Source organism: Nelumbo lutea, chromosome 3, assembly GCF_056320005.1.
Source record: "Nelumbo lutea isolate HS-2025 chromosome 3, American lotus-T2T, whole genome shotgun sequence".
NCBI classification, from domain to species: Eukaryota; Viridiplantae; Streptophyta; class Magnoliopsida; order Proteales; family Nelumbonaceae; genus Nelumbo; species Nelumbo lutea.
Window position 1 is genome coordinate 26,367,501 of NC_142686.1, and position 21,941 is coordinate 26,389,441.

The window sequence follows — 21,941 nt, forward strand, 5'->3', positions numbered from 1 at the left end:
TTGGTTTGTTTATCCAAAAGATTTGTACTTAAAAATTAAAATTAAATTTAATAAATTACAATTTGGTATTATTAAAAAAATAAAATTATGACAACATTTTAGACTAAGAAATCTGGGAATTTTCCCACTTTCCTGTATTAAAAATAAATTTATGATATATATAATCGGGTAGGTTCAGCTTTGGTCAATTTACAAATGGCCAAACCGAAACTAACCTAACTTGATTGGGTTGAAAAATTGCTGAACCAAAGCTGATCGAAAATAATAGAAAATCGACCAACTCGGATTGAGTTCGATTGGATTGGTTATTAAAAAGTTAAACTATGAAATAATTACATACTCTTATATATTTCTATTGTTTAGCTACTTAATAAAATTCGTACATCATACATACATACATATCATCTAGCCTTATCCCCCTAATCATATGAAATCAACTATAACCATATTTGGTTTGAAGGAAAATATGAAAAAAATAAGGGAAAGGCAGGGAAACATATACAAGCTTTATAAAGGCTTCCTTGTCTTTTCCTTTCGTTTCTTACTTTTCCTTCGAACCAAACACAATCTACATGTCCATTTTGTTCTAGTTAATGCCATATTCATTGTTAAAAAATATATATTTTAAAAAAATAAAAAATCCTCGTATATTAACTTTCAGAGTGTACTTGTGGTGTGAATAAAAAGAAACAACGGGACACCATGCGTTAAATTTTCAACACGAGAGCACCATGAACACTGTGCAGCATTAAAGAATTGCTGTTTATGAATAAATGGTGTAACATTTAGAACCCACGTGTGCAACATTTATGGCATTGATATTGTGAAATACTACATGAGAAAAGAGGATATATCTCGGCTTTCTTTTTGTTATTATATATTTATATTATAAAGGAATTAAGGCGCCCCACAACTCCCCACAGCACATGCCGACCATTGATTGGGAGTATCTCTCAATAATAATACGGAAAATGATGAGACATCATCAAGATCAGGTCAGAGAATGTTCCCAATACAAGATTGGAATGTGCTGTGGGGCAATCGGAGGCTGATGTAAATTCGAATTAAGATGGATAAAGCAGGGTGATCCATTGATTATACCATGGAGAGAGCATGTACGTAAACAGATTTATCCACATTTTTATATTTGGAGGAACACTGAATGGAACTCAGATCTGTGCTTCAAACAGCACATTCCCGCAGTATATTGGGTCATCGGGAGATGTTCCCAATACACGGTGTGGATGTGCAGTGAGACTCTCTGGGCCGTAGATGTGAACTCCACTGAATGCATTTGGATTAACTGAGCCCATAAATTTATTATTGACATAAAACCTCATCCTTCATTGATTCGACAGACCGTTGAAGAGCTAAAGTATTCAAATAAGCTGGATACATGATCATGTTGAGTCACATCAGTTGTGAGTCATTGTGCATGGTAGGACATGCTTCTGACAGCCCAAACAGGGTATATAAGGAGACCAGATCCGCTCCTCAATCCAATGCACATCCCATTACCCATACTTATAATTATTATTTATTGGACATGTATCCAATGCATAGTGAGTGAGATTGGTGTGAAGCGCCCTGTGTACCAATAACATTGCTTTGAACCAGGATTTAGTGATCACAAAATTGGTATTTATACCTTCCTCACATGTCACAACACTTGCAACGAGAACCAATTCTGTGAGGACTAAATTCAATCTCGTTATCTTATGTCTGACCTCCAATTTGTTTTAAATTCAAAGAAAAAAAATGAACGATCTGCTTTTTGGTTAGGTGGCCAGCGAATTCATGATTTTAGTTGGCAGTTGTAAGAAAATGTTGTGAGACCAAATGTGAACTTGATTCCTATTTGTTTTAAATTCAAAAGTTAAAAAAAGTAAAAACATTGGTTGAAGGCAAACAAGCATGTCCAACCTTGATGGATAGACATAGCTGATGTCAACTCTATTCATGGCAATTAATACATGGCCAGTTACAAGGATATCCTCAACTCAAGGACATGGCATAACCGAATGGCTTGTTACTGTTTACTAAATAAGTCATCAAGGAGCCGAGGTAACACTCACACAGACAACCTATAATTTCTGTTTGGTGGGAAATCCAAAGAATTCAAATTGGCTATCAGTCGGTCTTTTTGAAGGATTGTCCCCTCCGGTCTCTAGTCTCTTTTAATACTTTAATGAGGAGTATTTCAAAACAGTTGAACCAGTTTAGTTTAATTTTCATCTCACAAACAGACCCTTAGTTATATATTTGTTAAGTTATTTTTATTATTATTATTTTTTTTGTGGTGAACTTAACTTCACACATGACCCAACAGCTGGAGTCCAGAGACATACAACCCACAGATCATGAAATGTCACTTTTGAAGGTTGTCTTCTTCTATGCGTGGGATCTCAATTTTGTAAAGTTCTTCGATAATTTTGAATTCTAAAATTACTGTTGCCACATTGCTTTAACGCCAGCTGGTCTGGGTTGTCATCCATGGATAGAGAAGAGAGGATTGGGTTTGGCTCAATCTCAACTGGCCTAACCAAGAGGGTCATCAAATCCAACCAATACATCTTTCTCTCATATCTAATTATCATACATACATGCATATAATATATGGATTCAACTATGATACCAGAGAGAGAGGATATTTGAAAAGCTAACAGCCTATCAATTAGTATCATTAAAAAATGATCAATCAGATGATATTAATCAAAATTTACAGGGGGTATTTTGATTAGTCAAAGCTTTTAATTTCCGATATCCATATTAGCGCTGAGATGGAAGTATCCAAATTTACAGGGGTATTTTTCATTGTCTCATTTTCTTTCCTTTTTTTTTTTTTTGTTTTTAACTCATTGGATGACTTAAAAACCATTATTCTCGTCCCTTTTTCGTTGTTTCATTTTCTTTCTTTTTTTTAACTCATTGTATGACTTAAAAACCATTATTCTCGTCCCTTTTTCGTTATCTTATTTTTTTTCCCTTTTTTTTTAATTCATTGTATATATGTTTATATGTATATATATATATCAAAATAGAAGGAAGAAATTCTGAAACCTCAACCCAGAATGGGTGAAATATAAATAAATATATATTTTTTGTTTTTGATATTCCACAAAATATTATTAGTGTTCCAAATTTGACAACATAAATTAAATGTTTCTTTTATATTTTTGTAGTTTTGAATATTTTGAGAGGATGGGGATTCACTGATCACCATTCAAAGAGCCCATCAGAGAGATTAGCTGAGCTAAAAATCAGCTTAAAATATGAAATATGCTTTAATGCATATATGATGGCTGAAGCTCAAAGTCATAGGGAGACGTCATCATCATCACCATCATTATTCATGCCTTATCCCAACTATATGTGATTGGCTACATGAATCCCATATGTCATATTCGCTGTTAAATTATTAATGCTTAAATAATTTATTACTATTTCTATTCATGTCCTTTTTGGTCTATCCCAAGCTCTTTTAACCCCTTTACTGTATAACAAATTACTTCTTCCAACCAGTATAGTTGGTGGTATTCTTTCTATGCATGTACCCAAACCACCTTAGTCTCTCTCTCTCTCTCTCTCTAATTTTATCATAGAACTACTCTTAGGTTTTTAAAGATAACTTCATTGCTAATCCTATCTTTTCTAATTTTTCCACTCATCTAATAGATGGAAAGATGTGGTGGTCCCAAAACAACTCTATGTGTGTCCCATGCATGTATCCATTCCCTTCCCCCAGCCATTATTTATGAAAAGATCTAGAAGAAAATTTCAGAAAGCAAATCTTTTAATCAAACATTTTGGATTAAGTAGATCAAATTTCAATATGAGGAAAAAAATCTGTTAGTGGTTATTTTCTGATCACTTGATCAGAGACTAGGGTTGAGTCAAAAGAAGAGATCTTTAAATCCTCTTTGTTTTTTTTTTTGTTTAGATAAAATAGGAGAGGAGTATTCTCTTGCCCAAGTTTTCATTTTGAATAACAATAACCCTCTAACTTTTCAAATTTTTACTTAAATTTTGTCCATAAAAAAAATCATGTATTACATGTGACAAGGTCTATTGGAATAATTTTCCTTGTTGCTTATCAAAAATAATAATAATAATAATTTTCTCTTTTTTTTTTCTCCCATAAATGTAGGATGAGAAAAGGACATTTTGACTTTGTGGCCCCTTACCCTGTGAAGCTTTCAATTAAACAATCCGACGAATAGGAGTTATTTATTACTAGATATAAAGTATTAAATGACGGGGTGGTCCATTTGTATATCCAAACTAAGTATTTAATGTTATTACTACTTTGTTAAATGATGTGATGGGTCTAATGTGATGCATAGATTTTTTTAGGCTGTATTTGCGTTTGTTAAAGTGTAAATGAGAATCGGGTAAATTTTACACTCCGATTTAGTTTTGCAGGCATTTGGTAGGGGTGTTAATATATCATCAATCGGTGTAAAAGTCTATTTTTATCAGAGAATACATCGAAAGTTAGCAAAAAATTTACATCGATAAAATTGATGTAAATAGTGCGATGGCGGCATCCCCCACCAGTGCGGCGGTGGCATCCCCAATCGGCGAGTTCTTCAGACTCGAAGATGGGTCGGCCGTTCTCCATAATCTGACTCTCTTTTTACACGCCGTTAAAACCTGACGGTAAGCTGGCTCCGTGAGGAAGGTTAGTGTGGTGCCGGAGTCGATCACGGTGCCGCCGTTACCCTGATTGTCTAAGGCCCAGATGGAGGGGTCGATCGGCAATCCCACGCTGTCGATGAATACGCTCTTGATCCCTATATAGTAGAACGAGGGAGAGTTCTGGAGAAGGTCGATCACGATGCCCATCGTGCAGCATTGCTGGATGATACCAACGGCGTTACCCTGGTTGTCTGAGCACTGGCCATTGCTGGATGATATCTGCGACGTACCCACATGGAACAAGGTGAAACAGCGGTATGCTTAAGATGTACAAGTCGGAGGTTCTGGAGAAGGTCTCCATCATGTAGCATTTCATGTTCGGAGGGCTCATTAATGGGACTATGGTGATCCATGAACCAACTTTTTCAATTGGACATTTGCATCAGTAGTTCATTAGGCTTCAGGGATCGATCACATCAGGTAAACTCAGACATACCTGAGGAGCCAAAACTTCATCACTGATGCACAACAACGACGGATGAACAAATCGATGCATGCTTGGGAGGGATTTGATTTTGTTTCTTGTACATCAGGAAAACTCAGACATACCTGCGGAGCCAAAACTACATCACTGATGCAGTGGCTGTTGCTCTGTTGAGACCCAGTTTTTATGTGAAAAGCAGCAGCAGTAACGTTTTTTACACCTTAGACAACAAAACAAGGTAGGTGTAAAATTTCAAAATCAATCGGTTCTAATTTCCACCGTTGGTTCATTTTTTTAATGGTGTAAAATTTGAATTTATACTTCAAATAAATGCGGGAAATTTATAATATTTGAAAAGTTTTGACTAATAAAAGCCTCCGTTGATTTTGATGAATATAATTTGATTGGTTGTAAGTTTTTTTCATATTATTTCTTTCAGTTTTTAATACTATAGATATCTTTTTTATCTATCCTTTAATAATATTCTAATTTAATGCATATTATTCATCTTTGTTTTATCTTTTTACATTAAATTAAATAAAAATTGTAACTTAAAAAGTATGGACCTATTTATAATACGGATTGTTGAAGCAGAATTGAATTTAAAAAACAGAGCCACTTAGAATAAGATCGGATCTAGATCCCATCCCAATATGGTTTGATCAAGATCCAAATCCAATAATATTAGTATGTATATGCATGTCGATATAAAATCAACGTTTCTTTGTTGATAAAGCAGGTTTATTATATTTTCGTTAAGGCTGTGTTTGGTTAGAGAGAGACTCAGAAAAAGACATTTCACAAAATTTATTAACTTTTCTTCAACTTTCTGTTTCTCCCTCATTTTTCTATCAGATTAAATATAGCCTAAAGGTTCATAAGTTCAAGTTTCATGGAAATTATTTTAACCCATTTATTAATAATATATACCATCTAAGTCATTTTGTTTTTCTATTAAAAATGTAATTTTATTTATCAATAAAATATAATCTTTTGATATTTATTAGCTTAATATATCACTGATTATGATTTCTTAGTATAAACCAAGACTGATCAAAATCCAATGGATAAAATCTGATTTGAATTCGAATATTAATAAGATTGGATTCAAATCTAGGTACAATCCAATCCGAATTTGAATCTGATCAATTTATGGCCCTACTTAGTACTATCAAAACCACTTACACAAATAGTCATTTTCATTATTATTTATCATGCAAACTATACCCCCTCACCCAAGCTAGTCCTTCATCAAATTAGTTTTTTTTTTCTTCTTATATCCTAATTGGGTATGACTGAGAATATTTTCTTTTCTCTCCTGGATGGATAATGTGGTAATTTCTTGTGATTGAACTGGACCAAAGTGTTGTCCACCTTCATTTAACAAATTCTTGATATCCCAGGGATTAAAGGAATGAAATCAATGAGCTCTTATTTGCTTTTAGAAGCATTAACTTTTCCTTGGATCAACGCATATAGTTGGGACCCTCTTCAGTAATAGGGGTGAAGCATTTCAAACTACTGGTCTATATATTGCCTAGTATTCTGATTCATGTGGGCAGGAAGAAAAAGCAAAAGCAAAAATAAGAACACAAAAGAAATCATCATCTTCTAAGCCTTATCCTAATTAGATGGAGTCGACTATATGAATACTATTTTACAGTTTCATTTTATTTAATGTACTGTCTATTGTTAAATTATGAGTACTTAAATCATTTCCTATTATTTCATCCATATCCTTTTCGAACAGAAGAAAAAATACAAAAGCAAAATCAAAACAGATAAGCTTTTTTTAGACCACTGGTCCCATTGAGATAGCAACATGCAACATCGGTTTTTTATGTGTGCAAGATGATTGGTTCTCTTGGTGCAGGGAAATTATTGACAGGTAGAGAAGCACGTGGGAGTGGAGTATGCGTGTCCAAACATCCACTATTGAGCCTTTATTTGTTTTACCAAAAAGAACAGAAGGGAGAAAACAGAAATTAAATAGAGAATTTCTCTGTACGGCCGATGGACATAAGAAATCAATTTTGGGCTATCGTTCCTTTTTTTTTTTTTAATCTGTTGGTGGATCTGCAAAGAGAGGGATAGAAGAATGTTTGAGGTAGATACAGAGGTGTAATGAATTTAATTAAATATTTCTATATAACTTCTTTTGTACCTGATTTATGGTTAAGGGTGCATTTTTTTTTTTTTGGTAGAAGTTAAGGGTGCAATTCTTGTACCCAATTTGAAGAATTTATAGGGACTAGGCTTTTGGGCCGGCCCATTTAAAATTTTAACAAATTTCGAACCTGGGCCCATCCATATTGCACCTATATTTATGGGCCATTCTTGAATCTTGATTGTACAAAGCAATAAATGTAATGAATAGCCAGGTTTTCATTGGTGTATGTTTCAGTTTATGTAATAGATTTATAGTTTCTGCTTGCCGAGTTGGATCTCAGCTAGGATTCTATCTTCTATGACGTAATTGTAAATTTTCATTTTTAATACAGTTTTATATTGCTTTATGTAAAGAAAAAGCAAGCTACTCTGGAAAATCGCCAAGTGATAGGATACCAGATTCCTACTTGTGATGACAAGTGCAACTTAGGTAGGTTTGAGAGTCGCTACTTTCCACAGACGGGCACGAAGCAAAGAAAAGCAAAACAACAACTACAGACAACACGTTAACACCTAAGACCATATGGTCCATATCCAATTCACCCCACCCATTTCCCAGGACCCCAGTTGCTAGGACCAACATTGGGTAATGGCGTTTGGGCTGCCCAACCTTATATTTGTCACATGTATCATATATTTGCCCTATTATTATGTTTTAAAGGCTGCGTTTGTTTGTGTTACAAACGCTGAACTGGAATATTTATGTATTTTGGTTCGGATTTTTGAGCGTTTGTTTGTCATGCAAAAATATAATGATTAAGAGATAAAAAAATGCTTTTTTGTGAGGAGAGAATATTATTATATCCATTTTTGGGTACAAATTTGTATTTTATGAATCTTGAGTTGATTGACAATTTAAAACAAACAGAAAGAGAACAAAAACCGGTTAGAACTGAGAACCCACTTTGCGTTTGTATCGCAAACAATTGCAGCCAAAGGTTCACTTTGGAAAGAGTGCAAATACAAATATGTACAGTATAACTATATACAAAATACAAGGTCTTACACTCTAGGCATTTGTATTTGTACTCTTTCTAAACTGAGCCAAAGGCTCTATTTGGTTGCAGTACTAATTTCTTTTGCACTATTTGTGTAAATAGATATAGGAATGAAAATGGATTGAGTGTAAATCCTGGTTAACTTTTGCTTCACATTTAACATTGTTTTGTTTGTTTGTAATAAGTAAAAGTAGGAAGTAAAATGATGTGGCTCCCAATAAATATGAAAGAGAAATGAGACAGAAGGAAGGTTATTCATTTGGGGGAAATAAGGTAGGAAGCAAATGATGTGGTCCTACTTTCTATCAAAGGTGGAGGAAGTTGTGCAAATTTTGCATTACTTTCTGTTTTTTTCAGATGCAAATGAGTCAAAATGTACAAATTTTGCATCAGGTAAGAGAGCAAATTATAATCATAAACAAATGGATGCCAAACAAAATCAAATGCAAATTTTGAATCCGATTCAGATTTGAATTGCAAACAGATGCAGCCAAAGTCTCAATTTGTTTGCACAGTGAATTTCATTTGCATTGATGTAAACCTATGGGAGTGTAAATGGGACAAGTACACCCATGTATAATTTTGTTTGATATTCAATATGTATCTAATTTAAGGAATCCTACATTTTTAAGTGGGTATTATTTTATAGATAATCACATGTTGGAAGTCATCATTTTTTAAGAGTGGATTTCATTACTCTCATTTTTTCTTAGAGTTAGTAGACATGCATATGAGGTATAAGACTTCTATTTGAGAGTGGAAATAATCACTCCTTTTGAAAAAATAGGATGCCATCTGTTTGAAAGAAAAATTATATCATCTGATGGTTGTCCTTTCAATATAAAGAGGATTCAAAAAAAAAAAAAAATCAGTTTTACTTCCTTTGGAGGTGGAGGCTACCAATGTACTAACAAGAGTCTACACTACACAATCTTGGGTTAATAGAATGAGCACCCATTTAGGATATCTGCATAGCAGCTAAAATAATTTGGATATGAGCATGAATAACACTGGTGGGAGAGAGGTTTTTGTTCAAATAGGCCTTTGTTGTTGCCATACCACATTTGTTAACACTGCGCTGAAACAACAAAATCAAATGCCTTGATTTTGTTTTAGCCCTGGGCCTGCGCTACTATACTGTCGTAGAAAAAATGAACTCTTTAGTAGTGGGCTCGCCATGCCATATGCTCCATATTCTGATCGCTCCATGTAACACGAGGCTGCATTTGACCTCTGCAGTCTGCATCAGATTGCTCCATGTCAAATACCCAGAAAGAAGAAATCACTCACTTATTAGTCAGCTAGATAATGACCACCCGTATTATGGGGCCACCATTCTTACCTACTTTGTTTGATACCCACCATCAATTTTTGTTTTAGGGTTTTTTATTTGAATTTCTGATGTATGTGTTTTATTTGATTAAGAAATTATAAATAATAGCCCACTTTAAAAAGCCCATTTTAAGCCTTTTCGCCAAACAATTTTTCATTGAAATTAACAATCCGAGAATGGGTACACATCTTTACATATTGACAATTGTGTATAACTTTCTGCCGTTTTATTCTTACATCAGATCATTACTCTCAAATAGAATCCAGCTGAAATGTGATGATGCAAAACATGAGTGAGATGGCTTCTAAACCTGATCAATCCATCCAAGCTCAGTCAACCTGTCCGAATCCAAACCCAGTTTGAGTTGTATCGGGCCAAGCTCCAGCCCAAGTTAAACATGGCTTCTAAACCTGACCAATCCATCCAAGCCCAGTCAAACTTGCCAGCTGAATCAAAACCTAGCTTGAATTGTGTTGGGTTGGGCCAAGCTCCAGCCCAAGGTCATAATCTTGGGGTTGGGTCAGGATTGGCCTAGAGCACAACCCAACCGGCCCAACTTGCACACCTAGTCACTTAGTGCCATTTAGTCGCTTAGCACTACTAAATATGGGCATGGATTAAGTGGCTAAGATTTCCAAGGGTTCAAGGATTTTCATTGCAAAAGATGGGCAAAACCATTAGATGATAAGATACCTTAAGAATTTTTTATTGTTATGTGTCATGTAAGAATGTATTATTAAAACTTATATAGCAAAGAAAATTCAAATGTGCATTGCACCCATCAAGATCAAGTTCAAAGTATCACGTATCACACCATAGTACTGTATGATACACATCGGTTTTTTAAGGTCATCAGTGCACAAAATAAAAAGAATTTGATTCAATTGTCAATTTTAAACAATAACAACAGATGGATAATAATGGTACTCTAATGGGCATCAATAGACCTGGCAATTGGGTTGGGTGGGTCGGGTTCGGTCAAGGTACTTTGGTTTGATTTCGGGTCGGGTTGATTTTCAGATTGGGTTGTCAAATGCTAGGCCCTTACCCTAAATGTTCGGATTAGGGTTGACCCATGGGTCAATTCGGGACATCTCAAAAAATAATTGAAATTAAAAAAAATAAAAAAAATTACATGAAAAATGTCAAAATTAAAAGAATTAACATTAAAATTCCAAATATAAAAAAACTTAAACATTTAACAATTTGAAGAATAAACAATAAAAAGTAAAGACTAAGTAAAAAAAATTAAAGAGTGGAAACTTTTAACAATGCAAAAATAATCCCAATTAGACTTAACAATCGGATCAGGGGGTTGACCCATGACCCAACTCAACCAAACCCAGTTTTTTGGATTGGGTCGGATCGGGTCATTTTCGCATTTGGGTAGCTAAATATGAGACCCTAACCCTGTTTTTTCGGGTTGAATTGGGTCGGGTTCGCGGATTGGGTCAACTTTTTAACTAAAGTTGTCTAAAGTGCTGGGACCATAAATACTGAAGTTATCTAAGAGTGTTGATGCCTGATGGTTAAAAGTGCTCAAGCATATCGACACTTTGAGCCATGGTCAAGACAGGTTAACACAAGAAAAAGGCCTAACACTAACAGGATTAAGAGACCACTCCTGACCCCTCCAAAGATTTCAGCAACTCCAGAACCTAGGTCCCATAGAGGCCCTGACTGGCTGACTCAGTGAACAAAACAGACGGTTTTGTCTTTATAAGAAGAGAATGGAGGAATTATCCAAATTACGTGGGCAATAATATAGAGGGTATTGACAGTATTTGCAAACTAAAGTTTAGTGTTTAGACCATAAATACAAAGATAATAGAAAGGAAATGAAGGTGGTCTAAATGTCAGAAACCACAGGGTAATCAAATATAGATACATGACAAGCATAGATACAGCATTTGGCAATGTAAGTTCAGTACTTTTTTTACTTAGATTTAATAAAGTGACTGAGATTCTTAACAAGGGGATGAAGAATCCAATATGCGGTATCCAAGAGGCCAAGACAGAATGAAAGTTATTAACCAGATTGATCGCTACAGATTTTACCTATTAAAGAGCTTATCAATAAAAAATCATCTTTTAAGGAGTGCACTTCCACTTGTAATTTGGTGTTTGAATGTTTCTACTGGGTTCAGAATTAAATCAAATATAAAAATTCTGCAGCTTGAGTAACAACATAAATGTTGAATCTACTATTCTTCATTTTTATAATATGCAATTTGAAGCAATCTGGTAATTTTAAGGAAAATAAAATCCACTATTTCCATGTATTGAGTAATGCTTACAAAGCTTCAGACAGAGGAAACTACTCCTTTATGGGAATATCATCAAGTAGATTGCACAAAAAAAAATCATGGATTTGGAATGAACTCTCATAAAGCAAGGCAACATTTAATCACAATTTAACACAACATAGGAAGTTATAAACTAGCTTGTCCAGTCCATGTCTTGCAAGGTAAGTGCAACACTAGATCAACTAAATAATACATATAAGTAAAGATAGAGCAATAGACCCATAGATGCTGTACATTCTACTTATTAGATTGTGTTCTTTCCTTGGATGAGATATATGCACTGAAACAGGTGTTAGACATTATCAGAGCTCCTGTTTTCAGGTGTCAAAAATAACATAATAAGATATACCACAATGTTCTTCTAAACAAGGAGGACCAATAAAACTTCAACAGGAAGATTATTAAGAGAGAAATGAAAGACTTCTTGGTCAGTAAAGAAAGAGTAGAATTACAGTTTGGGGTACCATAGAAAGAGAGGCCAAGATCAACTGTTATAATGACTGATGACGGAAAAGAATTCACCAAAAAATAAGTCATGGAATAACTATTGCTGACGGAAAAGAATTCACCAAAAAATAAGTCATGGAATAACTATTGCTGCAACTGCATTGCAAGTAACACATTATCTGGAGCAGTGTCTTCAGGCTTCCACCTTCTAGGGGATTCTTACACAAGCACATAAGTAGTCTATAACACAGACCTTTTTTTCTTGTTCTTCAAAACTCAAAAGTAAAAGAAAGAAGAGATGTACTCTAAATGACACTTATAAACAATGCTATCGGCTAGAAACAAAATGAACTAAAAAGCAGCTTACTGCCTCATTGGACAAGGAAAGAGAAGAGCATGGCCTTTTACAGGAATACTTCAGCTATAGTGGAGGCATATGAATACTGATAATTCCTCAGAACAATTTGGCCTTGTTTGTTTAACTCCAATTATGAAAATTAAATAAATTTTGCATAAAGAATACCCAAAAGAAAAAGAAATCCAAAGAAAGGCGTTTGATCAACTAGAGCTTCCAAGTATATGATAGTTGTTTATATGGTGAAAATGCTAAGTCACTCAGTTTGAGCAGAAAAATGGTTTCCTGTTACACATCCATGCTAATAACAAAACAGATCAAACAGAATACAAAATTGATCCATTATATAATCAGCAAAAAGAATAGGAACATGCTGTAAGTCCCAAGACAAAATTTCTGGTGAAAAGAAGACAGCTGAAACATAGAAAGTCAGATCTTCCCACCATTCAATAGGACTTCCCATCCTCAGCATGTCCAACAACTTAAGTCCTAAGACCTGAACAAAATACAGAGGATGGACAGACACCCCGGTACTTATTTCAATTGATACTGGGAATAACAACACCCAACCCCCCAATTATAGTAATGGCAAAATCAAAATTTTCTGAAAAAACATTTTTTTGTTAGCTAAGTTGTAATCTCTTTTGATCAGTAAACTACCTTCTCACTTCCTCCATGCCCTCTCTACTTGTTCTTCACTGTGACTCCAAACTTTCCAGCAACAATAACGGTGGTAGCCATGTCAAGAAACATTCCATGCTCGATAACCCCGGCCAGTCGCAGAATTGAATCGCTAGCAACCTTCAAATCCCCGATATCCTTCTTGAAATACAAATCCACAATATAATTAGCATTGTCCGTAACAAATGGTTTGCCGTTTTCGCCGCAAGTCCTGAGCTTGGCAACACAACTAGCATACTCAAACAAGCTCTGCAGACGATCGGCCGTAAATTTCCAGCAGAAAGGTACAATCTCGACCGGAACAGCTAGGCCGCTACCTCCCAAATGATCAACTAGCTTTGACTCGTCGACAATAACAACGAACTTCCGACAAGCGCCCTCGACCATCTTTTCCCTGAGCAAAGACCCACCTCGGCCTTTGACGAGATTGAGATGTGGGTCGACCTCATCGGCTCCATCAATCGCAAGATCAAGAACCGGATGCTCATTGAGGTCGGAGAGAGGAATCCCCAACGAAATCGCCTGCTCTTCGGTCTTCTTCGAGGTGGGTATCCCAATAATATTCTTGAGTTTCCCCTGTTGCAGAAGCTCACCAATCCGGTTCACGGCAAACCACGCCGTCGAACCTGTTCCCAGCCCCAAAACCATTCCGGACTCGACATACTCGACGGCTTTATAAGCAGCAATCTTTTTCAGCTCGTCCTGAGTCAAAATCACCGGAGGAACAGAAGGAGAAGGAGAAACCGCCGCCGCAGACGAAGACTTAACAATGACGGCTTTCTCCATCGTGGATTTCTCGGAACAGATGAAATGAGGGGGAAAAGCAATCGCCATACCACTAAATATAGGCGACAAAGTTAATGCTCCTAGGGTTTTGAATAGACGACTCTCTTTAGTCTTTACGTCTCGAATAAGAATAGATTACATAAAAAACAAAAGAAAGCTCGCATCTTTAGATATCAACCTCCATTACTCTGCGAGGAAAGAAGAAACTGGGGTTTATAATGGGTGGAGAAAGAGAATGTGAGAAACGCAGGAATCAAATGGGTTTACAGGAGATTATTTATAGAGGGAAGGCAGGGAAAGAAGGAGATAAAGGCAACAGAGGGATGTGAATCGTGAACCACTCCTTTATCATTCGAAAAGAGAAAGAGGAGATTTGGGGAGGGGGAGGGGAGAATAAAAAACAAAAAGAAGGAAATTTTGAACTAAGACGACATTATTGGATGATTGTTATCTCTTTTGATGCAGAATCTAGAGAGAGGGGGAAAAAGGGTGTTTTGTGAGAGGCTTCATTTGTCTGTTGCCAACTTGCCATCATGAAATTTTTAGGGTTCTTTCATCTTTTCCAGAAAGAAAAAGGATTTCTGTGAAGTCAAGAGTGAAAAACGAAAGAGCTCTAAACCCTATCCAGAAAGATTAATTTTTAATTTGTAATAATAATTTAACTATAAGTCTTAACTAGCCCGGTCCAAAAACTAATTTGGCTTCAGTTAGAGAAGCCCATGATCGCACTGTTCCAACAGCCTCTTGTAAAGGTTGACTTGCTCTGACCGAAGCCGGATTCAGATAGACAGTGACATGGGAGTCATGGACATGACAACCGGGAAATCGCATTTTCTCACAAAAATGGGTGGCGGGATCTGTTCCTCACAAATGAGCGCCTCACAGGCATATCCACCGTACATTAAGAATATCTCTATTAAATAATAATTAATAAATACGAGAGATATTATATGTGTGAGGCGTTTATGAAGCGCCAGGTGTGAAAAACAGATCCGATTTCCAAAAATGGTCCCTACATCCACCTCAGTCTTGTAACCGTGAACAGACTTTGCTCTGACTGAAGTCGGACTCTGATAGATTATAACATGGAGTCATGGACTTGGCAACCGGGAAATCGCATTTTCTCACAAAAATGGTCTCTACATTCACCTCCATCTTGCAGCCGTTTAGTGAAAATATTTCCTCATAAAAAATCATTAGTATGCAGATATTCGGTATGTGCGGCTGCATGGACTATGAGGTGGGTGTGAGGACAACTTTTGTGAGGAGTTGGAGACTCAAACGTCAAAAGGGCCAGGCTGCGAGGGGCATCCAAACTCCTAATCCCTACATCCTTCAATTCAGGTGAAGGTCCGATTCAATCCAGTTACAACTGGTGTCAATAAAGTATGGGTTTGATATATCTTGCATTTATTTATAAAACGTTTGTATTTAATTTGTTTATAAAATTGAGAAAAGTAATAACAAAATTATTTATTGAAAATTAGGTATCATTAGTCACTATATCAGCAAAACAAATAAATTATTAAGTGTGCACACAAATCAAAGTTTGCTTTTATAATTCTTTATGCATACATATCATGGTGATGGGCCTAATGCTGATCTATTGTAAGCCTCCTTGACTTAGTGAGATTCAAATTTGTCTATGTAGCGCTGTCGTGTCATGCGGCAGTCCTATCATGCCACATGTTAGGCCAGTGAAGGGCTAAAACTGCCTTCATCAGCACCTATGTGGCAATATTTATTGAAAAAACGTCGATGGTTCCAAACACCGCCAGTCCTTATAATGGGACCCACATTAAGGGTAAATTGTTGAAACATTTCGTGAACTTTCTGATATGCATAATTGCAAGTAAACCCCTTTTGCCAAAATACTCTAAAAGGAGGCATGAAACTGTCCAAAATACCCATCAAATCTCAAATGTAAAACTGTAATTTTAAATTTTCAATTTTTTATTGTTTATATAATTTGTATTGTTTTTTTTTTCTATAGAAACCAGCCTCAATAGTAATTGTATGGCTATTTTGAACATTTTGTACTCTTGTTAGAGGATTCTAAAAGAGACTAAGAGATGATCTACTTGCATCTGTGTCAAAAAGTTTTAGGGAAGGTGAATGCAATTATCAAACTTAAACTTCAGAAAAAGTTTTCAGTAATAATTAAAAACTCCAGCGGATGTTTCAATAATTTATTGTTCATTTAAACTAGTAAATTGAATTAGAAAGATTAATATTGAATCCCACATGTGGATTTTAAAATTAGCCCTTTATTTCTAAGAAATTAAGTTTACAAATCCATTTTGTTTGGTGAGAATGAATAATTAAGCACCAACAATTTTACAATAGATATGTCATTAAATGGATAAATAGGATTCGTGTATGATGATGATGATAATGCTACGAAAACTTAGCTATGACGACACCATCCCTTTTCATGTGAGGAAAGAGGGGTTCCTTTTCCATGAATGGATAGCACCTTTGTTGGAAGCGTCTTCCAACTTCCATGATGTCCATTTTATTCAGTAATATCTAGAGGTGTAAATCAGGCCGTATCGCCCATAGTCTACGGCATGACGGCTCGTAGGTTATGTATAGTATGACACAATCATGCAGTCCATGTTAGGCTTGAGATTTTAGGTCCACAGGCCGATACAATACGACACAATCGAGCCCGCAGGCCGATCACCCAACACGACCTAACACGACTCATATATATTGTTTATACATATTTTATATAATATTATTTATAATTATACAATAATATATAATATATAATACATTAATAAAACAAATAACTTTTTAATTTTATTATATTAATTAATTTATTTATTATATATATAAGTAATTGTATGTACACAATTCATATAAAATTAAAATTTTAAAAATTTTGACAGTTTTTTTTAAATAAATAACTTTGACCCGATGCACGGCCCGACCTGGCCCAAGGCTCGACCCACGAACCAACCTGTCTCACAGCACAACACGGCATGACATCGGCCCGATGCACGACCCGACCTGGACTATGAGCCATACCGGACCAAGGCCCAATCTAGACATCCATTTTCTTCTCTTTATTTCTCACCAGCTTTTGGTGGGCAAGGATTTTGTCTGGATGCATAGGCTATAACATGAATCACATGTTGTGTTAGAATTGATTCGATTTTCAAGCCCGGTGTGGTCAGGAATTTGTTAAATGTTCTATGGCCGGGATGTAGCCGTGTAGGGGTGGCTGCCGGTTGGCTCTATGCAAAATTCCTTTAACAGTTTTTCCTCTTTTATTTACTACCAAACCAAATACAACATTTATTTTTGGATTTGGATTTGGACACGGCGTCGGGTTTGTCTATTGTAGGAGCCTCCCCTCATTTGTGTGTAATTTAAAGAAATGGAAGGAAAAATAAAAGTCAACAAATTGATGTGGAATTTTGAATTATTTTAAGGGTTCGATTATGATGCCGAAAAAACTTGTTATCAAATTTGTGCATGTACGCGAGGGGTGTTTTAATTGGTTAAATCCCTTTCGATATCATACCGTTCCAGCAGCATAGATTTTTCTTTCTCCTACTGATTAATCAAACAAAACAAAAATTTTAAACCATTCTATTTTGAAACCCAAATGCATTCAGAGGCTCAACACTTCCATTTTTTTGTAACTTGATGGGTGGTGGTTCCAATTGTTTTTCAACTACGAAGTGAGCCCCAATTATTTTGGATGCTTTCACCCCACAACGCAAATTTTATTGACCAAGGTGTTCATGCTGTTTTATACATGATTTTTAAAACCGACCTGGTGACGGAACCAGTCAGGGTCTGGTTACTAGTTTGAATGATCCAATCGTTTGACTCAAACGGTTGGACTGTTCTGACAAAAAATAAAATAAAAAAATTAAAAATTTTGAAAAACAATTAAAATCGTTCGAACAATTCAAATGGTTAAACAGTCGGTTTAACAGTTTATTGACCAAAATCAACGGTTTTGGGAAAAAACGGAACCGATCAAACGAATAGTTAACCATCTGGTCTGGTCTGATTTTGAAAACCATGGTTTTATATGCAAAGTGCCCTCAATTAAGGGCCCAATTTGGGGAGCTAAGCTGAAGATTCAGTGCCCATTGGGAGGGCTTTAATGCAATAGATTTTGGCATTTATGAGCTTAGAAACCCAAAAAATCATTAAATAATGTTTAATAAAAATCTAAAAAGTCCAAAATAGGTTACATAAGCCAAAAAAAATGGTTCCATCAATGCACCTCAATCAATGCAAAAGCCCTCCCAAACAGGCTTTCAACTATGCTGGTTCAACTGCTTTGGATCAAGCACTTCGGATAATCTACTCAAAGAGTTTGACTTGTACAACCCTTCAAATCCTGATTTATCCTCAATTTGATCTCTTTGGATTTTTCACCAAAACATGGCTTATAATAGGTTGTTTGTATGGGTCTATCTAGGGGTGAGCATTATTCGGTTAAAACTGAAAAACTGAATTGAAAATTTTGGGTTTGATTTTTTCGGTTTTTGGTTATTTGGGTTTTGTAAAATTTTGGTTTTCAGGTTTAAAAATTTGGTTAATCTTAAAAACTGAATTAACCAAACTTTATTATCTATAATATATATATTAATAAATAATACATATATAATATGTTTAAAATATATTATATTGTATTATATTATGTATTAAAATATATAGTTTATTATATACATAATATAATATATACTAAAATATACACTATAATATATATTAAAATATAATATTGAAATTCGGTTTTAACCGAAATAACCAAAAATTGACTTTCAGTTTGGTTTTTTATTTAAAATTTCAATTTTTAATCGAATAAACCGTTTACTCACCCCTAGGTCCATCTAAAAAAACGGTAGCATAAGTCTTCCCAACCATGACTTACAAAATTTAGCTAAAATTTCAAATTTCTCTCCACTAATCAAAGCACTTTTTAACTTCCAATGTCTTTTACTTGAATCCCACATGGTATAATGACAAGAAACTATTGTAGTATTAGGAGTTAGCCTTTGTCTTGGACTGGTCAACGCATCGATGCTAGTGTACGTTACCCACATATCAAGCACTCCATTTTAAATTTAAACCATTTGTAACTTTCCATTTAAAACTGACTATTCATTTCAGTTTTCAAAATTAAACAAATTTAAATTTGCATCGGTGTGTCAATCATTGCATGCATTCATTTACCTCTTCACTCTTGGCGAATTGGAAGATTATTACACTTCATTTGATTCAGGCGGTGTTTGGTATTGATGGTGCCGTTTTTTGAGAAAATGGTGTCATATAGGCGCTACATCAGAAAAAACGGTGCTTCAAAAAGCAGCTGTTTGTTTGATACCATTAAAAAAAACAATTCAATGTTTTATCAGAAAACAATCCATTGTTGTCGGCATTACAATAATACCATTTTGAACGTTAAATAATATAAATTAATACTAAAAACGATTCTATAATATTAATATCAAATAAAACCAATATTATTTTCCCAAAAGATAATAAGTTATTGATCCAAAGAAAGAAAAACTCTATTTAAGAACATTGTTATAGACACGCCTCAACCTCTAAATCCTCCATCTTATTCATTTGCTATTATGTCTTCATGCACTTTACATTAACATTTTATTCTTAAAATATATTTTATTCACTAAAAGACAAAACGATAGGTTCAACCGTTATCACCCGGAGTTTGCTTAATCTAAATTACATATACCCATGTCAGAATTGGACCAGGTTCAGACATAACGCACCATGCGACATTATTTATATGTATCAGATCCAAATCTTATCCATTCCATTGAGTGCTCAAATTAATATCATTTGATGCCATTTTCCAATCATCCACATTCATTTTAAGCATGACTCATGACTTACTGCCAAAGAGCTGCACAAATCATGCACGTACGAACCAATGAAGCAAGTAAATGAGGTCACATCGCTTTATTCAATAAATATAAAGCTGGATTACGGCTTTGTGTTGCAAATGCCAACGGGGTTTTAGTCGTTGTGTCCACCCCTAGGGTGGAGTTAGGATTTTTAGGGGTGAACTGAATTTGACCGTGAATTAATGTAAAATTTATGTATAGGGGGGTTATTAGTAGATTAAGAGTGGGTTGTAATTCAGATTTTCGAGGGGGTTGTAGTCCAAAAATTCCATTAAAAGGAGAATGACAGTTCAGCCCAGGGTCAAAATTTGTAGGCCAAAGTACAATTGAGATAGGTGCCAGCTCGGAATTGATGTTAATTCATAGCGGGCATTGGTGTATAGAGTAGGGGTTTTTGATATTTTAGATGTTTATAGATCTGTAGTGGAATTCAAAAATCTGCATTGGGCCTATCCGTACTTCTCCATCAAATTCTTTGATCTTTTTATCATCATCATCATCATCCAAATTAGGGCTGTAATGCAACTCAGGTTGGCTCGAGTTAGCATTTTATATTGTTTCAAGCTTAGTTTTTGAGTTGAATCCATTCAAATTTTGACAAAAGTCCAATTTTAAACTTGCTCAAGTTGCACCTCTAATCTAAGTTTATCATCCTGATCGATTTATATGTTGTTGGTTTTGGTTACATGAATCTTATTTAGCCTCTGTCATATTCATGGTTCAAAGTATCGATACGCCTCTATGTATTGGCAAAGGCGTATTGGTACTTAGATACACATCGAAATGGATTTTTTTGTTTTTTTTTTTTCAAAATTTGGTTTTTGGGGAGTTAAAAAAGAGTGGGGTCACAAAACACCTATAACTAGGCGTATCGGGACCCAAACGATACGATACAATACGCCCGATATGGGGCACATCGATTTTTTGAACCTTGGTCATATTTAGTGTTGTATCTGTTTTATGCGGCTTCTGGGGGACGCCATTTCCTCTCACCTTTGGACATATAAGTTTCTCTAATGAGTACTGATTAGGCCTAAGAATTGCCATTAAAACAGTTAAAGGGTGCTCCTTGATTAATTCCATCATCAAACCAAAGTATTTATTAATAAAAATTAAATAGGTTTAAAAGTTAAATATAATAATTAAGATAGGTAATATTGGGATGACGCCGATAGAAATCATGAAATCATTTGGATTATGACTACAGTAAAGTGACGATAAAGGCCCCGTTTGCTTTTTGATAAGTTATTTACCCAGGTAAATGCAATTACTTGGGTAAGTTTTTTCTAGGAAACACTTACCTAGGTAAGTGCATTTACTCATGTTCTTTTATTTCTAGGTAAATAAGGCAATGGCCATTTTACCCATAAAAATCTATTATTAAAAGGGGTATTTTTGTCCTATTCAAGTGTTGGAAAATTTTTCTCCCATGTGAAAAAGTTATTTACTCACCTAGGAGATGGGTATCACTTTCCCGAGTAAGTGATACCTAGGAAAACAAATTTTTCCTAGTCCCCACATAAATTTGAAAAAAGAATATGGGATTCTTAGGCGGTGTTTGATAAATCTGAAAATTTATATATGAAAAAGTTAAAAAGATATTAAATGTGTCTGAAATATGAAAAGAGGCATAGATGCTTTTATACTTTTTAGAGGATCCGAATCCATAAGTTTGTTTGTGTTGGATAAACCCTTTACCATTTGAAATTTATTGATTTTACTATTTTACCCCTAAACATACTATTTGAAAATGTTAATTCAATTTGCACTATCTCATAAAAAATAATTTTCAACCTCATCAAAATAATATTGAAACAATATAAATAAAAAATAATAAATTAATAATT

General features: G+C 34.9%; 1 long non-coding RNA gene and 1 pseudogene across 2 annotated transcripts; one reads left to right on the forward strand and one right to left on the reverse strand.

The window, feature by feature from the left end:
* Window positions 1-4,470: 4,470 nt before the first annotated feature.
* LOC148863781 (uncharacterized) lies at window positions 4,471-7,518 on the forward strand. Its single transcript, XR_016109447.1, has 2 exons — window positions 4,471-5,360; window positions 6,996-7,518. It is a non-coding gene; the product is annotated as an uncharacterized LOC148863781 (long non-coding RNA).
* Window positions 7,519-9,085: 1,567 nt separating this feature from the next.
* Window positions 9,086-14,779, reverse strand: LOC148863782 (putative ribose-5-phosphate isomerase 2 pseudogene; annotated as a pseudogene). Its single transcript, XR_016110394.1, has 2 exons — window positions 13,391-14,779; window positions 9,086-9,529 (listed from the first exon to the last, which is right to left on the reverse strand). The product of XR_016110394.1 is annotated as a putative ribose-5-phosphate isomerase 2 pseudogene (transcript).
* Window positions 14,780-21,941: the final 7,162 nt, after the last annotated feature.